This window comes from Gobius niger, assembly GCF_951799975.1.
Source record: "Gobius niger genome assembly, chromosome: 11".
Lineage (NCBI taxonomy): Eukaryota > Metazoa > Chordata > Actinopteri > Gobiiformes > Gobiidae > Gobius > Gobius niger.
Genome location: NC_136862.1, coordinates 15316886 through 15337781, shown reverse-complemented (window position 1 = coordinate 15337781; position 20896 = coordinate 15316886). Strand labels below are relative to the sequence as shown.

General features: G+C 42.5%; 1 protein-coding gene across 2 annotated transcripts in view; it reads left to right on the top strand.

Annotated features, from left to right (window-relative positions):
* LOC306970236 (roundabout homolog 1-like) overlaps nucleotides 1-20896 on the top strand; it is a 124289-nt gene that overhangs the window by 67615 nt on the left and 35778 nt on the right. The window lies entirely within an intron of this gene.

Genomic DNA, 20896 nt, shown 5'->3' with positions numbered 1-20896 from the left:
CTTGAGATGAAGTTGTGGATTGTTTGAGCGTTAATATCTGATTTTGGTTTTTGTAGGGATGTTTCCCGACAAGCAAGACATAAAATAATGTCTATACAGTAAAAGGTAGATAAGGTGATTTGTTTAAGCGATGATGCAAGGAATACAGTTTTTAATATTTCCTCTCTCTCGTCATCAACATAATGGTTTTCTCACGATGCTTATTGTTGATGAGAAGAGTTGTCGCCAACTTTTAGAGAAGAAAGTACTCAGTTCAAATTAATTAGTAGCGGTTGTGTTAATGTGGCTCTTTCCGTTGTATTGTTTTTTATATTATGAAGTCTATGCACTGCATTTCTAGATAATGGACATTGGTTGAGTCCACATTTCTGACATTTTTGGACTGGTTGTATTAATTTCTGATTCAGAGATTTAGAGATTGAGAGTCCTTAGTCCTTTTAAGGTGCTGTGCTGAAGCAGTGTCTCTCAATCTGTGTTTTCTCAAAGGTGGCACTCCACAGTTCTGAACTTTAATTTAGAGACCATTGTATTCATTGTATGCATCTTTTAGGTTAGTACTTTTGGAGCTAAATTTGAATTTCCATCATGGTTTATTCCTGACTTAGCTCAAGCTTTGACCGGGTATCGGTCTGTTATATAGGCCTGGTTTGGAGTTTGAAAAGCCCTGTTAATCTAGCCACAAATTATGTATCACATCTTTATGTCAGTCTTAAAAACGGCACACAAGGACAGTGCTTGTTGTATATTTAAACCATATTCAAAATGCCACAGTTAAGACTTTTTTTTATTAGGTGTTCTTCTAGCATTGTAATGAAGGGAGAAGGCATCCTTCCTTTTTGTGCTACCGTTTATTCATTTGATCTTATAGGAGGTCTTCTCTGCCTCTTCCCTATAAACCAGCTTGAGATGAGTGATTAACTCAATGAAATAATGATGATAATTAAAGCTCGACCACAGTTACTCATAGTCTCCTGAATGCCACTAAGACCCAGAGCTGCTGAGTCTGGGTCTTGTGAGTTTTTTTCTGAATCATGTTTAGTCACAGAAGCTGCTAATTGCTCTTGGACCTGCGCTAACATGCCACATAAGCAGTTTACTGTAAGTCAATAAAACTTTACCTTCCTGTACTTAGTGGCACTCTTTTGGTGTTGTGTTTGGCAGCTCCATTGAGCTTCCTAGCTTTAAAGCCTCTGAGATGAATTGCAGGGAATCTCCTAACACTTTGAACGTTGATTTTATTTAACACTTAAGCTGCATGCCCAGAACACGTACAAGACACATTAATACGCGCATTAACCTCTTAACCCCTGCCTACACCAAGCACATTTTCTCCTGTCCGACTTTACCCAAATTTAAAAAGCTTCATGAAAAAAGGGTCAAAAATAGCAACAAAAACGAGATGTAAATGAGGATGAAAACGCTTAAAAATAAAGCATCAAAAGACAGAAATGCAACAAAACAGGGGGAGGAAAAAGCAACAAACGTGACAAAAAAGCACCAAAGATACGACGAGAAAGTGACGATAACACGACTAAAATTCTTATATCCATTTTGTAGATCTTAGCTTTCAAATGAGGCGTTATACAGATTTGGGTCGAACTGAACTGGAGAAAATTTGCTTGGTTAAGGTGAGGGTTAAAAGGTTAAACATATTGGTATTAGCAACATGTTATCCAAAAAAGCATAGGATCCAATTATATGTTTGCAGAAGGTTGTATGTGGCCATATTTACAATGCGGAGCTAGTTTGATTGTAAACCCAATAGAAAGATAGTTTAAGGTCATTGGTAACCTGCATTTTACTTATCAGTATGCTAAAGTATTCTTCCCACTTTTTACTATATAAAAGCAATATGCCCAAATACCTCCAACATTCCCCACATCACACCTCTGAGTGCCATCCAGGTGTACACTTGTCTGAGCCATAATTGCCTCGGAGTGACGCATCTCATTGACCTGAGCTTGGCCTGGTTATTTGCTCTCATCCATTCAGATGAGTCACCTAATGTTGAATTGACTGTGCATGTTTTTTCAACACAGCGCCTGCCTCATAGGGTTCTAATGATATGTTAGGGCGCCTCTAGACACACTCAGTGATCTTACCTGTGGTGGCCAAATGATAGCCTGGCTCCCCTGTCATCACTGCAGCCTGGCATGACAACCAGCGGGGAGCGCCATTGTGAGAGGAGATTGCAAACACCTGGAGGCCCGCTGACAGCACGTCACTCTGCTCTATTTATTTGAATTCAAACATTGACAGATGAATGTTTATAGCCCAAGGGCCGTTCCACTGTTTATCATAGGGATTTACCAAACACGGCACTGATGACAGAGTGGCCGCATTAGCCGCAAAGTGCGATTACGATGCTCCTCAGGTACAGTGCTTCTTCTCCCAGCCTCTTTGCTCACATTTTCAAATGCAAATGCCCACTCGGCCCATTTGTGCCTCCTGACCACCACATCAAACGGAATGAGCTATCACAGGCGCCGACGAGGCGAAGCAACCAATACCAATCATGTTTTTTTTTTTTACTTCACTCTCTACTACTTCTTTTGCGCATATCATTTCGAGGCTTCCCGCTTCTCCCAGCCCCCCCACACCTATCCTCAGATTCTGTTCGTCAGAAAGACAAATTACCCCGTGGGCTGCTCTTTTAGCTGTGCTTTCTGTACAATAATCAATTTGAAGACGGGAGAAAGAGGAGGCTGGAGCAACGTGAAATTATTCATCAGGGTCTCTCAGTAGCCGGGCTGGAGTAGGCAGAGGTGTAGGGGGTGGGGGGGATGGTGCGGGCTACTGGCGTCCACAGCAAGATAATTAGGGAGAGACCGAAAAGCTACAGAAGCGCGTGAAAAAAAAAAAATCGAAATGCCTTGGGAGTTGTAGGTATAGAGACAGAGGGATCACAGTTACTACCATGTTGTTATATTTGGAATTCGTGGGATGTTTAGTTGGGTTGTCCCGGCGACAGACACATTCACGGGAGAGGGGAAGCGGAGGAAAGACAGCTGGGACGGGCGATGAGTGAAAGGGAAGCCGGGAGGAAGAAGAGGTTCGAGCGTACAGGGATTTGGCCTGGCTAATAATGACCCAGGAGCAGGCCAGAATGTAATTCATATGGCATTGCAATTTTGTTGAAAATGTTATGTATGTATGAAGATTGTTCAGGTAGCATTGAGTTACTTCCACCAAGGAGGCTATGTTGGATACATACAGACGGCATCTCTGGAATCACCCATATATGGTCATGTTTGAAAGCAGAGAGGGAAAACAAAGGGGAGAAATATTGAAACAAATGTCGAATTATGAATATAGTTTTCTACTACATGAATGGTATAAAGACATGGAGAGGAGCAAAGTAGTTCAACAGCCCATAAATACATGAATAACATAGAACGCTAACATGGTGCGTCATGTTACATACTACCGCTAGCTATGACTGCCGTTTTTTCGCTTCTACTGAACAATCTGCTGTGAAAAAAACAGCCATATGGACCCGATTTACACTTTACTTTATTTGTATGTGATAAATAAGTTCATATTTCACTAGAAAACGGCTAAAAAGAGTGAAAAATGTTTTTTCCTAAAAGATACTTGGTCCCCCTTGGCGAGGCCACGCCCCCTTCTATGACGCTGTATCTATGGTTTATTTGACATTCAGCTAGTGATAAAAAAAAAGTTTGAGCTATGGGCCAAGGGAGGAATCATAGAATCATATCTTTTTTATTAAAGGAAAGTATGTTTTCTCCAATAAAACCAATGATTTAAAATACAGCATGATCTGATATCAACATATAGAATATCCGTGAACCTTTGGGCCAAAACCACCAATTGAAATATCTCTTGTATGCTTCCAAATACCATTCAACTACCCATCATTTGATTTATTTCTAAGTTGGTGTTATATTCCCTTCTCACTAAGTGTTTCCGTGCAGAAGTTTTAGGCTCCATGCTACCAGAGACCACACATACCACACTTAAAAAGAGAGAAATCAACAGTTTCCTTTTCTGTGATTGCCCTAAGCTCCGAGCTTTCGTTTCAGGAAAAGCCAAAATTCTGATTTTTGTTCCCAACTTGTCAAAAATCAATACCCCAATTCTTATCGCGGTTGGGTTTTGCGGTAGTCAAATGTTATTTTTGTATCCTCCCTGCTTGTGTGTCCATGCCGCGCCTCGCTTCACACATTTTCTGTTTCTCCCGGCTCCTGTGGTTATTGTAAATTACCAGCGTGGATGCCATTTATCATTTTTCAGCAGCAGTTTGATTCATTTCCATGCAAACAGTTGAAGAATTACGCTCTATTTTCTCGACCGTCACTTCTTGGTATTGCCTCGTCAGCCCTAATGCTGCTGGAACGGTGTGACGCAAATTTTGTAGTTTTCATACCTTCAGATGCCGGTATACTTTGCAAACGGTAATTGGCCCGAGCATAGCTATTTGGAGCAGCAGAACCAGAAGAAATAGTGCGAGGCGGAGGAAAAATGATCCTGGCTCTCTCTCGTGGCGGGTGTTTATTCAGAGACCTCTTGTTTGCTACCAATTAAAGGGCTGGGGACCGCTCCAGTACAATCCCCTCTTGGTTTTCTCCTTCCTCTCCTCAATCTGTCTTCTGTTGCTCCTTCTCCTTAGCCTTCTCCTCCATCTGTGCACATGGATAGTTTCCTTTAACCCAGACATATGGTTAAACCTTTAAAACCTGGCCTCTCTCATGCTCTCATAACTAAGGCTGTGGAATATCTCACACAAAATACATTAAGTCGTGCTGTGCTATATCATGGTATTTAATGTCCTCAATTAGTGATGGATTTACACATTCAACACAAGAGCCCAAAACCCTTGAAACTATATGGGACTAAGGCTGGTTGATGTGATGATAAAAATGTAAGCGTGATCCCTGTAATGATCTGCCTTTATTTTATGTGAAAGTGACATTGTGATTTAGTGCTTCAGACACTTCCACCCACTCCTCTAGTTGGTTTACCTCTTAGGAGCAACATAAAGATACTAAATGCACAAGAATCGCATACTCAAATTTATGTCTCATCAAGCTCATATTCAAAAGTGTCTTATTCTGGATCATATTATCTGTTTTAGGCTTAGTTCAGAAGTTGTTCACCCTGGTTTAGTCCTACTTCAGCCCTGGGCTAGGCCTGGTTTAGTCCTAATGTCCAGGTACAGTATATACAGTGGGAAGAAAATGCATGTGAACGTTTGGAATTTCTCGCATTTCTGCCTAAATTGGTCATAAAATATGCTCTGATCTTCATCAAAATCATCAATTTAGGCTGAAATGTAAGAAATTCTAAAGTGTTCACATACATTTTCCTCCCACTGTATACATGGATATGTCCTTGATTAGTCAAAATAGTTGTAGCTTGCTCCTGGTTTAGATTTGACTCTTGGTTAAGCCTGAATTTTGTCTTTCTATTAGTTAATTGTCTTTTATATGAAAACCAAATCCCGATATCATCAAACACTTATTTAACGTAGACCACATCCCACATATTTTCCATACAGCGCGACTCGTCTCTGAGAAATATGTCTAATGTGTTTACCCCCGTGTTAATTACTTGTTCTATCTACAACTTCCCGCATTTGTTCGCCTCTTATCTGCGTCCTCCTCCAGGCTCCTGCTCCGAGAGCCCACTCCCCAGAGGGATCATTAAAGTTTCATCTTTCACCCCTCATTCATTTCCCTCTCCTATTCATTCCTCCCCAATGCAAGCTCGCTTCCAAACCAAACAAGCTTGTCGTTATACTCTTCTCCCGTCCCTGCTGTAAATCACCAGTCTTTTTAGTCTTGGCATCATTGGAGCGTCCAAAGACAACTGCAGAAGGAGACGAACGCTTCTCAGAAAACGGAATAGTGAGGTGTAAAATAAACATGGCAATCAAATCAGGAGTTTTTTGCATGTGAGGATTTATTTGTCTTTGAAGGATCGCGTTAGGGCTGGTTTGCGGGAAGAAAGGCATTTGCAACAGCTTCTCAAATTTTGCATTGCTCCTTTGGAAAAGTATCCAGGGGCTAATTTTCTCCAATAAGTACTGCAAATATTATGTAACTTCATCATGTCAATAAAAGGAATGAATGTGTAGAGTGACCATACAGGAATGAAGGCAGAAATTGAGCGAACATGTTAAATAACAGTTTCTCACTTTTTCCCATATTGTTATCAGAGAATGTTTACATGAAATGCAGCTGCACATAATAACACAGTGACTTTGGGTGTTTTAGAGATGCTGAATGGCTACCATGTTTCTGCCAGTCTGTCCCAGGGCAGATGGTGCTTACCTAGTGCAGCTGGAGTCCAGGGTCCAAGCAGTTGGCGGATTTGCATTTTTCTTCTCTGCTGTAATGAGATGGGGTACATTCTAAAGAAACATCAAAACTTACCGGGCATTTTGTCAACAATATGGTCAAAAATAATAGGCTTACTTTGTGGATGTCTATTTTTTTTATAACTTTGTATCTCCCAGTATTCCCCAGAAACCCACCTATACTTAGAGACCAGTGCTGTCAACGCACTTTCTGAGGCTGTTATCATTATCAGTCAGGTGAAAAGTGACTGGTCTTAAATGAAGCGCGCATTCAAGGTTCTTCTCCCTGGTCTTCATCTGTCAGGCAGCCATGTGTGGGACGGTGTCGATTGCTCGCCTGTGGGTCATGTGACTCCCCTATCTGGATACGTGCACTGTCAGCATCCCTCGCTGTCATGATAATGTAATTTTCCCCCAGTTTAATAAAAGCATTGTTGTGCTATGTTGTGTATCCCCCTGCAGAATGAGCGCCTGTCATTCCACACAATATAACCCGGGATATAATGCCGCACTCACAGATATATCAGTGGAAATAGACTATGATCCTGTCGAAAGTGTAATTTATACGCCTTCTTTTTGCTCATAGGGCGCACTAGACTGGGGTTTTACATACGTGCCTGTTTCTGCGCCGTCTCTCCTGGGCCTTGGATTGTCTCTGAGATTGATGACAGGAAAAGGGAAGGCAAATGCCGTGGGGTGTATTATGAAGGAAAGACAAAGCTGCAATTGTGAGTTCCTATAGGTGAATTTGAGGGTCCGAACTGTGGAGGATCAACTCATTCCAAAAAGGCTAAATGTTATTTGAGTATTTTGTATTGAATTGGAAGCTGATCTTCATTATAACCAGAATCCGTGCCCAAAATCATGCCATTTGACACGCTCTAGTACGAAAAAATATGTTGTTTCTTTATTTATACTGTGTTTCACATTTTTCCAGACGTTGTGAGTTTGCAATGCATTGTTTTATCAATGAAATGAATTCTAGCTCCATGTTTCTCTGCTCTCTCTCTTTGTTTCTTTGTGTCTGCGCTTTTTCCACTCCGCTTTTGTCTGGCTCACTTTTCTCCTCTGCTCCGGTACGTACCACTCTTCCTCCCTCCTCGCTCCTCTTCTTCTTCACCTCTCTCTTTCCGCCTCTCGTTTTTTGACCTCACCCTCGGAGCATCCCCCCTGGGTTCCTCTGTGTATTATTTCCATGTGTCTCCTCTCCCAAACAAAGGTCAGGTAGCTGCTTTAATTACGCCCGTTTAGTCAGCCTGTTTTCGACAACAACGCGAATCGGCCTCGCAGCGTTGGATTAATGCTTGCTCCGTACGGTAATTGCTCACGCCCTGAAGTTTAGCCCATTTTGCGTTCTTTGTGTGTGTACAGTTCATGATAGCTGCTTATTTAGAAGTCAGCAAATCCCTGGGAGAGCATTTCTTCCACGCATTCATGGTAAGGTCATACTCCTCGAGCGATGGCGGCTGAAAAGTCTGTCTCAAGGTCTGCCTGCTGTCTGCACACCTATTCTTTTGTTACCCAAAATGTAGCAGTTTCTCACTCAGCTGCGTTCACCTTATTTCTGTAAAAAATCAAGACTTCCCGTCATTTAAAAAAAATTAATTGTCTTTTTTTTTTTTTTTGATGACTCTCTTCGCTAACCGTGTTTTATCTACTTGTTAATGTCCCAATTACGCTGTCATACACTGCGAAGGCTCTTGCAGCACTGCAACGCTTATTGAAATGGTAATGGCGCCACATCTCAAACGTGGGGAAAGTCTTTCATTTGTGGCCTTCTAAGTGGATTTATTCATGACAATTTACTCTTCTCATGCAGGATTACACTAATGAGAGGGTTAAAGGGTGCTGTGTGTGTGTGGCTAGTCCGAACGCTTTCAAACGCGGGGACTCTTGGCCCCTTCGGAGAATAGGCCACATCACCGGGGCCTTCAGCTCTCCCCATTATTCACAAGAAGAGGACTTGATTTGGTTTTGTAGCCTTCTCCTATTCTCACTGCTCATTGACGTGCTCTTCCTGTTTTTTTTTCTGTTTTTTTCAAGGATTCAGGTGTCACCACTATCAAAATCATTATCATAATCAACAAGCTATTTTTCCAGTTGCGAATGTCTACGCACTTCACCATGAAATCCGGCGCTTGTAACGCAATTATTATTGAAGAGAACTGGTTTGATGAAGGTCACGTCCCATTGGGGAGGTGTAAGGTACTGATCTCCACATGTAGGTCATAGCGACTGGAGTCTCAAGGTATTGTTGGTTGGCCCTTTTATTAGGACTGTTACTGTCAGTGCCCTGTCACACTGAGCCGTGTCCAGATGCCTGTCCCTTGTTAGTGTCAGCCAGCCTCCCACCTCACCTGTTGGCTTTATTTCCTCCCCATTAGTTACAAGGTGGAAGGAGAACACTAGCTCGCAGTAATGACCTGTGGATAATTGGCACGCTTTTCTCGTTATGCAATAATAGTGTTTTTGACTAACACTGGGTTGAAATAAAGGCTAGGGCGAATAGCTATAGGTAATGGATGTGATTGTCTATGGTCAGCTATGTCGTGTCAAGTTCAGGTAAGATATGTGTCTGTCGATAATACAGTGTTGTTCTTGCTAATTGCTAAACTAATTGCTAAACTCCTGATGCTTTATTAGCAGGAATTTTCAAACAGTCTCTCAAAATAAGGAGTTAATGTACAATGCGCTCCCTGAGATGGAAATTAACCTGCAGGCCATAAACAAAACATTTACTGATTACATTAATTAGCCCGGTGCTTTTGGGATTTAGAAATGTCAGTTTGTAGCAAGGTAAAAGATATCCATCAAACTTGCAGTCTTTGTTAAAGCTGCTAACTCTTCTCCACTGCGTTTCCATCATATATGAAGTAACACGATTTACTTTCTTCATCCATTTGCAACTCTGTAAATAGGATTTAATATATTATTATTTTTTATAGAAGAACTTAGTAACTTGTTTGCCTCAATAAATCCTTTTCGTAGTCCTTCTGGGGGTAATACAAGTGTTAATGGGATGATTGGGGGGGTCTTTCATCTCCCCCTGGCCAGAAAACTGCAATTTCAACTCTCCTGCCTCCGGGTCAGAGCCACACTATTGGAATCACGAAGAAGAAGCTGACAGGCTAACGGGCAAAGCTAACTGCGGGCTAGAGCCATTTTAGTAGTATTTACAGCCAAGTTTGAGTGACAAAAATGATCTCCATTGTGTAATTGGGTTGTGGCACAATGTACTGTATCTCCCTTTGTCTCATGGACAGCTTAGTTCTGCTCTAAGTTCAGTAAACAAGTCAATTAATACAGTTTTCTTCCCACTCATGATTATTTCATTTCATTCAAGTAACATCACATTGTATCCTTTGTTTTCCTCAGAAATGAATACATTATTTTTGCAGGGTTGCAGCGATGTTGAGTTTTTCACCTCTACATAGTAAAGAGCAAATCAATACACGACTTGAGCACTGGTGCCTGATGTAAATAATATCCTCCAGGCATTCCTGACATATCGTGTTCTGGTGAATGAGGCAGATAGAACGACTCAGTGACCTTGGCTGTTGACCCTGAAACAGAACAATAAGGGAAAGGATCAAATCACTGGTGGCTGTAGTGGAGCTGATTTTCTACTGGATGTGAAGCTGAGTTCACTTTTCCTTTGGCAATCAGATCTGCCTTAACCTCAGATTCACCCAGATTTTTTGGACATTTCACGAACTCTCCTAATCTGCTTCATGTTTGTGTCTGTCCATATCTGTCCTTGCCTTGTTCTTCTTCAAGCTTTTTTCTCCTTGTCCTCCTCCTGTCTCTCTCCTTACAGGGGGATAGGATGAGTGGTGGAGATTAAAAAGGAGGTTACACAATCCCTTTAGCTGGTTTTAGTGTCTGCTGCTCAGGACTGATGTGTTCTGCATGTGCATCAACGGGATTACAGAGCAGTGTCAGAACGATGTCCAAGAACTGGTGAAGATCTATCAGGTTTCCCATAGGAACACGGACATAAGAGACACAGGTGTGATATGTATAAACTATTGTCACTGAACAGAGAGGCTGGATAAGCTCACCCTTATATATCTGTCAGCTGCACCTCTTTCATTGCTTCTTTAAACATAACATATGGTACACATGTTATTTTAGGGACTTTTTGACATTCTTCCTTCTATTCAAAAGCAAGTAAACTGGCAACTAAAGTGTTGCTTGTAACATATTGTTAGAAGCACACTTTAGGCATTCCCACCGCAGGAACCTTTTGCAGTTCTAGAAGCTTTTTACGTACCAGCTCCCTTTTGATTGCTTTCCGACAGGGGAGAACTGGGGTACTGGGCTGCTTTTGGAGGAACCTTTTCAGCCCCTACCCTACTTTCTAGTTAAACCAGGAACTCTTTGGTGACGTGGACCTTGGTTATGTAGCAAGACATGCATGTAAGGTAAAGTACATGTGAATTGCTGCATTTGGCAGTTACTGTATCTTTAATTATTTATTGAACACAAAACCCTGGCGCTAATTTCAACCCAGTTAGACTCACCTGCTTCCATCTTGAACGTGTGGAGCTCCTCTTTGTTTTGTTTCCATCATGAATTGAAGCAATGCAAATGGATTTTGGGTAACAAGTGAATGGATCATTGAAATTACTAATGCTATCCAATGTAAAGTTTATCAAGGTGGCAAAGTGAACTAAAGTGTTTTGCGTCACTTGCTTCCTATTTCTTTAACATGAATGTAACTTGTGTTTGAAAACAAAAAAGGCGCAATTTGTATGCAAATGCTCACCACAGTCGAACAAAGGGGGACTTGAAAGTATAAATAAAAAGGCATACAATTTGATCAACAACCAACATAACCTGGAGCTGAACCTCAGTGTGAAGGCCCTTTTGTGTGGAGTTAATTGGCGTTGCTAGCACAGATAGATTTATGGCCTGGCGCATAAAAAAAAAATCACTTTGCCTTGGGACTTTTTGTCTAATGATTTCTTTGCAGAAAGATTTAAATACGGGAGCTTTGGGAGGGAAGTTGAGCATTTTTGTTTCCTTTGAATTGAATAACTGTTGGAGTCTGTTTTTTAACAAATCTCATGAGGTGCACTGAGCTAAAATATGCACGTGCCATGATTCATAAATGCGGGGCATGCAGTGAATGGTGGATATTATACTATTGAGTTGGTATATGTGGCGCACTGGACTTCCTCTTGAAGCGCATGCAGTCTGTGTGTGTCAATCCGACCACCTCTACGAGCTGAACATGCTGTTTTTCACTGAGTAGCCTACAGCTTTCTGTCTCTGCAGGCTCCTGATTTTTTGAGGGCAGAGCGGAGGGAAGAGAGGGAGAGAGACAGATAGAAGCGCAGAGGTAGGGAGGGGTAGCAAGAGAGGTCACCAGATGGATTGTGGGAAAAGTCAAGGATTTCATATCTGCTGGGATTGGCCCACTGCTGTATTTTTAAGGTGTGCAGAGGGTATTTATTGCATATTTCTAAATTTGAGCCCGGAGATATTTTATCCAAAGCGCGCAGGTCATTATTTGAGCTGACTAGTGCTGGGAACCATTAGGCTCTCAGACAGTTTTATAGACGCCTCTGCTTGTTTTTGTGTAGAAGTAGCTCTTGATTTTTAGCGAGGTTTGGGTCTAAAGTGTGATGGAAGAAAGAAGTAACCATTATTTGTCAATCTGAGTCTGCCATTTTGAACATTTGTATGGCCTGTACATTAATAAACACAGGTGCAAAATAGCGAATGCAGGCTATAAAATAGCATATAGCTAGCTGTATTAATATAGCCAATTCAAAATTTGAAATGGCGTTTTTAGTATTAGGGCTGTAAATCAGAAATGTAAATGAGAGAATGAGAAACTTGCAGCTCATGCTTTGTAAATAACCCCCTAAATGTAAAAAGCTGCACAGTATATTATCAAACAAGTTGAAGGCATTGCATGTAGCTGCTTCACGTCAATTGATCTGAGTTTGTTGTACTCATTGGAACACCTGACAGGACAGGCAGAATGTAACATAAACTACAAATGGATGAAGACAAACTCCAATGGGATGGATTAGAAAAGATCTGCATTTACAATCAGGCACTAGAGACAGCAGCCCACCCACGTTATTGTGTGCACTCGATAGTCACGAAGCACCAAGGGAGTCATTTACCAAGTGTTTGCTCATGTGCAAAGTAAGTAGCACGTGTAAATGTGGATAAGCAGCAGATGTAATGCGACGGGAAATTAAGTGCAAAATGCAACAAAGAGCATATTTTATTTTTCAGCTTGCGCCCACTATTTTGCACCCGCCTTGATTAATGACCCCCTAAATGTGTTTAGAATTTTACTGAACATTTGTGAGACTGCAGGTCTAATTTCATACCATGCCAGTTCTGTTGCTGTGTTCAGTAACTGTCAAAGATCAGGATTTAAAGGTGTGCACATCACAGAGAAGCTCTCCTGGACCATGCACACTACATCACTGGTCAAGAAAAGTAATCAGCGTCTCTACTTTCTCCACACGTTGAGAAGAGCCAGAGTCCCAGCCTCCGTTATGTGCAGCTTCTACAGAGGGACTATAGAGAGCATCCTGACCAGCTCCATCACTGTGTGGCACGACGCCAGCACTGCGTCCTGGCGAAGGAGCCTCCAGGGCATCGTGGGAGCAGCGGAGAAGGTCTATGGAGCCCCTCTCCCGTCCGTTAAGGACATGTACTCCACCCGTCTCACCTGCAAAGCTGTCAAAATCACCAGGGACCCCTCGCACCCATCACACAGTCTCTTCAAGGTAATGCCTTCAAGGAGGAGACTGAATCTACGGTTCAGTTCCAGTCGACTGAAGAACACTTTCATACACAAGGCCTTCAGGAAGCTGAACTCCCTGCCCTCCCTCCCACCCCTCTTCCCTCACCCCCTGCTCCACAATCAAGGATGAGAGAAATATAATTTCAAATCATTCACATGGTTTGACAAATAAAACATTTGAATTTGAATTGAATTTGTAATGACAAGAATGAAAGTCATGTTGATCCTGCTTCTGATTTTCCATTCAATGTTTGCTCTTAAAAACTGTTATTAAAGTTTTTAAACAACCCCTGACACATAGTAATTACCTTTCTTTGTCTCTGTTGTACTCTTACTTTTTCAAACTTAAAAAAACAAAAACTCTACGTTGTTCACATATAGTGCCATTTTGCTCAGCAGACTGGCACAGTGCTAATTACTCTGTGCTGTTCCAATAGGAGTTGGATGTGCAGTTCTGCACAGCTGGTGTCCTACATTTGGCCAGTCTGGGCTATAATTGATATTTAAGCATCAGTACATTGCATTATTGTTAATGCTGATTTTGAGGACATTTAAATTATAGCAGCTCACCAGATGGGCAGTGCTTAAAAGCATTTCCAGGCCTGAACAACTAGGTTTGTTTTCAGAGTCCTTCCCAAATGTGTTAAATTTACATTTTATAGTTCAAAATCAAGCCCTTGAAAGATTTTAAGGAAATTCGCACATGCTATTGTTATAATTAGTACAGTCGGTAATGCACCATATGTCCTTGCAATTTGATCACAAAATCAACATGCTATTACTACAGAAGTGCTTTTAAATGCATTCATCCATTTTCTTCTGCTTAATCCGGGGCAGCAATCTGAGCCCAGACATCCCTATCCACGCATACTTCCTCTACTTTCAAACACATTTTGCGATTTAGGTTGAGGGTCCAGGGCGGGGGACAAGTAGGCTGTAAAAATATATATATATATATATATATAATAAGAAATGACCACTCCTACTGGACAGTACCGGGGCTGCCAACATTTGGTGTTGTTGGAGTGGGGGAGCATTTGGGTAAATTTAGTAAAATCATTTTTTAAATAAATTTAACCTTACTTGAGTAAAACATTTGGTTACTCTTTCCACATAATCTGGATGTGACAAAGCTTCAGTCTCTTACCTGAAGAATTACAGCCGTTGTTTTCATTGTATACGCTTGTTTATGTTGTTTTATGTCTTGAATGAAATTTACAGTGTAACAGTACCCAGAGCGTCTTTACTTTTTAGTGAGTAAAAGTACTTTAGAGTAACAGCACTTATGAGTAGTTTTGCTACTCTACCCATCTCTGTCAAAGCCATAACTTAGGGCTGAACGAAAATAATAATAGTCTTACCTTTAGAAGCGGCATTTACTAAGACTGATGTGAGAGCTTATTGTTTCACATCAACTGGAGCTTGTTTACTTTCTTCTACAGGTGAATGCTTCTCATCTGGCAGAAAACATTACACCATTTTTATGACAATCTCCAACTCCACACTCAGCACTACTTACAAGCTGCTGCAGAAATGTCCACATCCCTGTTTCAAGGCTTCTGTATTCTGCGCCAAATGTACAGCTCACGGGTATCTGTGTTCAACAGCTGTTTTATTATAGTTTTGTGATTCCAGGGAATTTCTCCTGTTGTTTGTTGTCCAATGCCAAGTGTGGGAAACTCTGCCCCCTCAGAGCCACTCACACACGAGCTGAACACAACAGGGCAGGACTCTGTGGTAGAATGTCCAATATGAGACGAGACACCGATGGACAAGACAGACAGACCAATAGCACAAGAGGAGCGCTCTCACATACACATGCATGCTGTAGGAGCAGATGAGAGGCAGACAAACATAAGAATAAAGCGTCTGCTGAAAATTAGGATTATTTATTGATTGAGCGTGAGATATGAGGAGTGAGAGCATGTGAAGGCACTCAAATGTGTGTGTCTCATGCCGAAAGCGTGAGAGTTGGCAGCCCTGCAGTACTTGGGTAGGCCATTAAGTCTTCAATTTTGTCTGGGAAACTTTAGAGGAACATTCTGCTTACTTACAACCTGCCTTTGGTCACATATCACAACAATATAATGCGTTGTGAAACTGTATCTCTGCCCCTTTGTGTCCATGTTGTGTTTTGGACTTAGCATTGTGTTCCCTTTTCATCCAGTTCATGTCTGCACAGAGGCCTATTGGTGCGGGGCTGTGGTTGTAGCTCTTTTATGCCTTGGCTCTGACTCCAGAGGACTAACAACGAGTCAGAAACTGTCAGATCCAGGATAGTAAGGGCCAAGGGCAGCTGCTTTGAAGTGGTCTAGGAGATTCTCATCTGCAGGGATCAGATGAAGGCACAAAAGAAGACAGCAAGAGGTGCAAAGCTCTAGCTAAACAGGCGTCCGTGGACCTAGAGGTGGTTATGCAGTCAGAAGCTTCGCCCACATGCTGCGACTGGCTTTGTATCTGTGAGGAAAGACTTGTGAGAAAGTGAGATTGTATTGTAAACATAAGCGTTTTGGGAATGACTCATGGAGAGACATGAATTATTAAAAGTGTGATAACACCAAAACAATCTTTACTTTGCAGAGGATTAAGTTTTTCAAATTCAGTCCAAAGGTAAAAATTGAAGAATTACCCTTCAATCAAAGTCGCTCTAATAATGCCGCCTTTTTGATGGCGGGTAGTACAAAAGGTAATTGGTGGTGGTTGTCCAATGGAGAGTTCTTCACAAGTCCTCAGTATCCAGGCGCTTGGCAGGCGGTTCACGTGGCGTTAATCAGGCAACATAAAAAATGAATCCCACTAAATTAATTAATTAATCTCTTTTTATTCCTGCGCAGCTCAAACTTTTAAATTATTCCGTGCCTGAGCTGCAGGGCAAATTGGTACTCAAGCCATGTGAAATAAACATTTTTCGATACAAGACATAGTAAGCAGAGAGGGAAATGCTGTGGACTGAACTGAGTGAAGCTTGTTAGGCCCGAGCGGCCTGGCAGGGCTCGGGCCTATTGTAATTGTACGGCAGTGCGCGGAGCGCACTGAAGAAAGATGTGCGCGTAGCGCACGTCCCGAAAAGAGCGCGCAGCGCTCAAGAAACAGAGCGCGGAGCGCTCCCCATGCATTAGACAGTAATGGGGGGACTCCCGGCACCACGCCCTGTCCGGTGAAATTGGCGTGTGCCGCGAAAGCGGCACATTTGTAACTGCTCGTGTGAAAAAAGGTGAAAAATCCAGTGAAGGCGCAACATTGACAAGAAAGTAGTCGATGACGAGCGCAACGCGCTCGTCATCGACCATGGCCACTTCCCAATGCCCAAAACACTACTAGAGTGACTCAGGGCATTAAGGCCTATCCAATGATATAGGTGTTTGCCGCGAAAGCGGCATATTTGTTGTTGCTCGCAAAAAAATATGAAAAAAAAACGCATTAAGAAATATTGACAAAGAAGTGGTAAAATACGAGCGCAACGCGCTCGTATTTGACAATGAACCTTACGGGTGGGTTACTGGACGTGAGACCTTTCCGACGATATAAATATGGGCCGCCGCAGGCGGCGCTATATTGTTATTGTAAGAGTTTTTCTTATTCTTATTCTTATTATTATTATTTTTCATCTATCCGTGTTTTTTTGGAATAACTCGACGAGTCGTCGACGAAAACTCACCATTTTTTGCCCAAAATTAAAAATCCCGGCGATACACAGTGTCAATGAATCCCAATAAAAAATGTTGAAAAATGGCGCGTCAGCGCCCCCTGGAAAATCAGGATTACATTGCGCCTATGGAGAGACTCGAAAATTTAAGTTCGTCGTTTTTGCCCAAAATTCAATTAGGTGAAAAAAAAAACTTTCACATCTCCAAATTTCAAAAATTCAAAAAAATGTGGCGTCAGCGCCCCCTGGAAAAACCACGTTAACATTGCGGCCTATGGCCAGAGCCCCCAAAATCCCGAAAAACCCGAAAATTTTAGTTCGTCGTAGACGAAAAAAATTCGGCACAGTGGTTGGTCACATGAAGCCAAAAAAAAAAACATATTACGCGGTTGCTAGGCAACCACCTATACGGCGGCCATATTGGCCAGAAGAGCGACCTGGCGCCAAAGGCGCCTTTTCGTGCCCTCGCATTTGAACGAACTCGTCCTAGGGCGTTGAACGCAGCGACTCCCCGGTCGCTCCAGATCATCTACACATGTGGGGCATTAAAAGTTATTAAAAACTTTCTAATAGAATTTCCGGTTTTGTCATGGCAACGCCATGAATTTGGCGTACGTTTTCGGCGCTCGCCGTCGTCTTCGAAGAGTCATAACTCGCACATACTGTGGCCGATTTGAGCGTAACTTGAATCGTTGGTCGAGTCGTTGGCCCCGGATGTTTTGATATAGGAATTTTGAAAATGGGCGCAATAGCGCCCCCTGCAGAGCAACAAATGAAAATGAATGGAGAAAAAAAGTAAACTCTGTCGTAGACAAATAAAATTTGGCACAGACATCCATCACGTGACCCCGATCAAAAAGTAAATTATGGCCACGCCCATTTTCCCACCATGTTGCCATGGCAACGACCCGATGTCAAGTTTGGCGTAGCCAAACTAAAATTGGTACACACCTTCGTCGTGACTTTCCGAACAAAAAAGTATATTACGTGGTTGCTAGGCAACCCACACAAAGTCGGCCATTTTGGGAAATATCGCGTGATCTGGCGCCGAAGGCGCCGTTTCTTGCCTTTGCTCTTTTATAAACTCAACCGAGGGTGGCAGCGTCATTTTAACCACGTACGGCGCGTTAGCGCCCCCCGGTTATTGCGGTGGCGTGCGACGGCGTGCGCCAACCGGCCAACGCTGCTCGCGAGGGCCTCTAAATGCCGCTTGCGGCTTTAATTTGTTATTGATTTTGTATTAGAGAAAGACTTGTGTGAAAAGGGAAAGTGCAAAGCAAATTCTTATCATGGTTTTTGGTTTTTTGGGAATGAAGTATTTACATAGTGCATGGGTGTATGGTTTTATGTCAGGCAAGCATAATTTTCCTGTTACAGCTTAATACCTAGTTAAACTTCACCCTTTGAGAAAATAAACACTTTGCATACACATGGTCTAAATTATTCGGAGTGCTTACTTTGCATAACTCAAATGAGCCGAAAAGCCACACTGTATTTCATAAGATTATTCAGAGCTGGAGTAAGCAATATTTTAGGTGAGGTTGCTGGAAATCAAAGCATGACCAACTCTACAATTTAAGTTTGCAAAGCGACATGGGCGTAAAAGCGCTTTCTTTCACAGCCAATTATACATGTTGAAATCCTGTTCAAGGCATGTTGTGAATGGAGCGGGCTTTATGTAATACGACCTTGTTTTAAGTGGCTGCATGTTGATGTAATTTAGCAGGAGTTGTTTTTGTCTGTTAGCCATGTACTTAACCCAGTTACTATGGGTTCGCAAACAACACACTAACCAATCAATGGGCAATCTGCAATCTTCAACTAGACTTACCGACAACAACTGCTCTTTTAGCCCTCAATGATAAACATAAATAAATAATACTATTAATTTGTATTATTTACTTGAATTATTTATGCTATCAGCTTAATCAAAGCTTGATTTACTTAGTCAACTTAACCCCTCAAAGCAGTACTAAGTAACTTGTTTACCTTAATAAATCCTTTTCGTTGTCCCTCTGGGGGTAATACAAGTGTTGATGGGATACTTGGGGGGTCTTTCATCTCCCCCGGCACCGGGTCGGAGGCGCAATACACACTAATAGAATCACGAAGAAGAAGCCAACGGGCAAAGCTAACTGCGGGCTAGCGCCATTTTAGCAGTATTTACAGCCAAGTTTGAGTGAAAAAAAATGATCTCCATTGTGTAATTGGATGTACAATATCCCTCTCTCACTTTGTCTTTTCTGTCAGCGTAGTATTTACTCTCACAGACAATTAATGAGTAAAAAAACGCAACATACTACGTCACCTGCAGTGGCGCTTATGGCCTCTAGGGGAGTGAGTTGCTTAGTTTTGCTTTAACCATCACCTTAACCGAGCAGATTTTCACCAGTTTTACCCAAATCTATAATCTGCTCGACTGGAGCTTACAGCCTATAGGCCAGTTTAACGCCTCAATTGAAAGCTAACACCCATACAAAACCCATCTAAGCTTCTTCTGTTGTCATTGCTTTTTTGTTGTGCTTTTGCCGCCGCATTTTTGTCAAGTTTTCATTGCTTTTGTGATACATTTTTGACATGTTTTTTGACACATTTTTGTTACTTTTTGTCACGTTTTCAATGCTTTTTTGTAGCATTTTAACCTATTTTTTTGTACTGTAATGTAACAGTGATCAAGCCACAAAAATGTGACCAAAATATGTCAAAAAGTAACAAAAACGTGATGGAAAACACAACCAAAAAATGGGACAATCGTATCAAGGAATAAGCTTGTAGGTTTTGTAGGTCGAGAAGCTGTTAGATTTGGGTAAAGCCAAACTGGAGAAAATACACTCGGTTCAGGCTGGGGGTAAGAGGTTGACTGTAGACCACCCTAAATGCTAAACCAGATGTGTAATCTGATTGCTATTGGAATTTGTAGATCAAAATCTGCAGATCAATCAACGGACCCAGCTCGCTGTACAGGTCTGACGTACTTAAGCCCCTTCCTGTCTGTAACTTCAGCCATGTTTTTGTCCCACGAGGAATGCCTTTTATCATGTGACATAGCGGAGCCAGTGTAGGGATGCATGGTGAAGGTGGGGGGGGGGGGTTGGGGGGTGAGGTAGGAGGTGGTCTTCCCAGGACAGCTGTTTCCCATCAGCGTTCAGCCGACTGGAGTGAGGCTGGTCGCGGCTCTGCTCTGTGGATCAGAAGCTGCTGTATGGAGAGGGGATATGAGGGGGGGGGGGGGCTCAAGAAAGATGTGCGGGGCCCCGAATGCGTCCAATTAGGAGGTCATCCCAATTTGTTCTCCCATATCCGCGGCGCACATCGGGAAATCCTTGGTTCCCGCTCTTAGTTCAGTGTTACACACAAAATCCCCGATGCTGCCGAGGTGAATGGGTTGCTGCCATCTGGGAATCATTATGCCTTTTCCTCCATTGTTTCCTGTCTTTTCACCCCAGTCCAGCTCCAGCGAGTTCTAGCTTTAGCTCTTTGTTGGCGCAGGTTCCATTGGCTTGGCTTGTTCAGGTTCGGAGCAACCCCCCCCCCCCCCCCCCCCCCCAGCCGCCCCCCACCCTCCCCCCCTCCCATGCCCCCTTCCAAACCCCTCCGTCCCCGTTCCCTTCTGTGTAATTCAAGACTGGGAACGCTTAGCAGCAGTCGCTCATGCACGGGGGCCGTCCGCATTAGCACATGTTGTTCACCTCATCAGCAGCAGGAATGTTCAGCAAAGATGTTTTGATTCATCGTGCATCCATTTTCACCATGTCGCCCTATTTGTAATGCATTTTCTCCCTCGCTGTAATCATGCAAATAATAGTTGGGGGATCATTTGAAGCAATTTCACGACACGTTTGACTCTTTATAGAAGGCATTCTACTCAAGTGAAAATTCTCTGGAGCTGTTTGAATCTTGAGGCTTTGCAGTGGAGACAGGAAGGAGCTGCTTGTGGCCACATAGAAATCACACTCATAGTTTAGACTTGGTGGGATTGGATGCAGGTCTGTGCGGGCTCCGGTTCAGGTTGAGGCGTTGTAGTGTATGGGAAATGATGAATTGCAGTGTGTTTGTTGTTGTATTTGTTTTAAATTCATCCTTTCAGCGGTGGACTGTGGATTTGTGTCAACTTGTCTTTGCACTGTCGGGCATTTTCCTTTTCTAGGTCTTATCA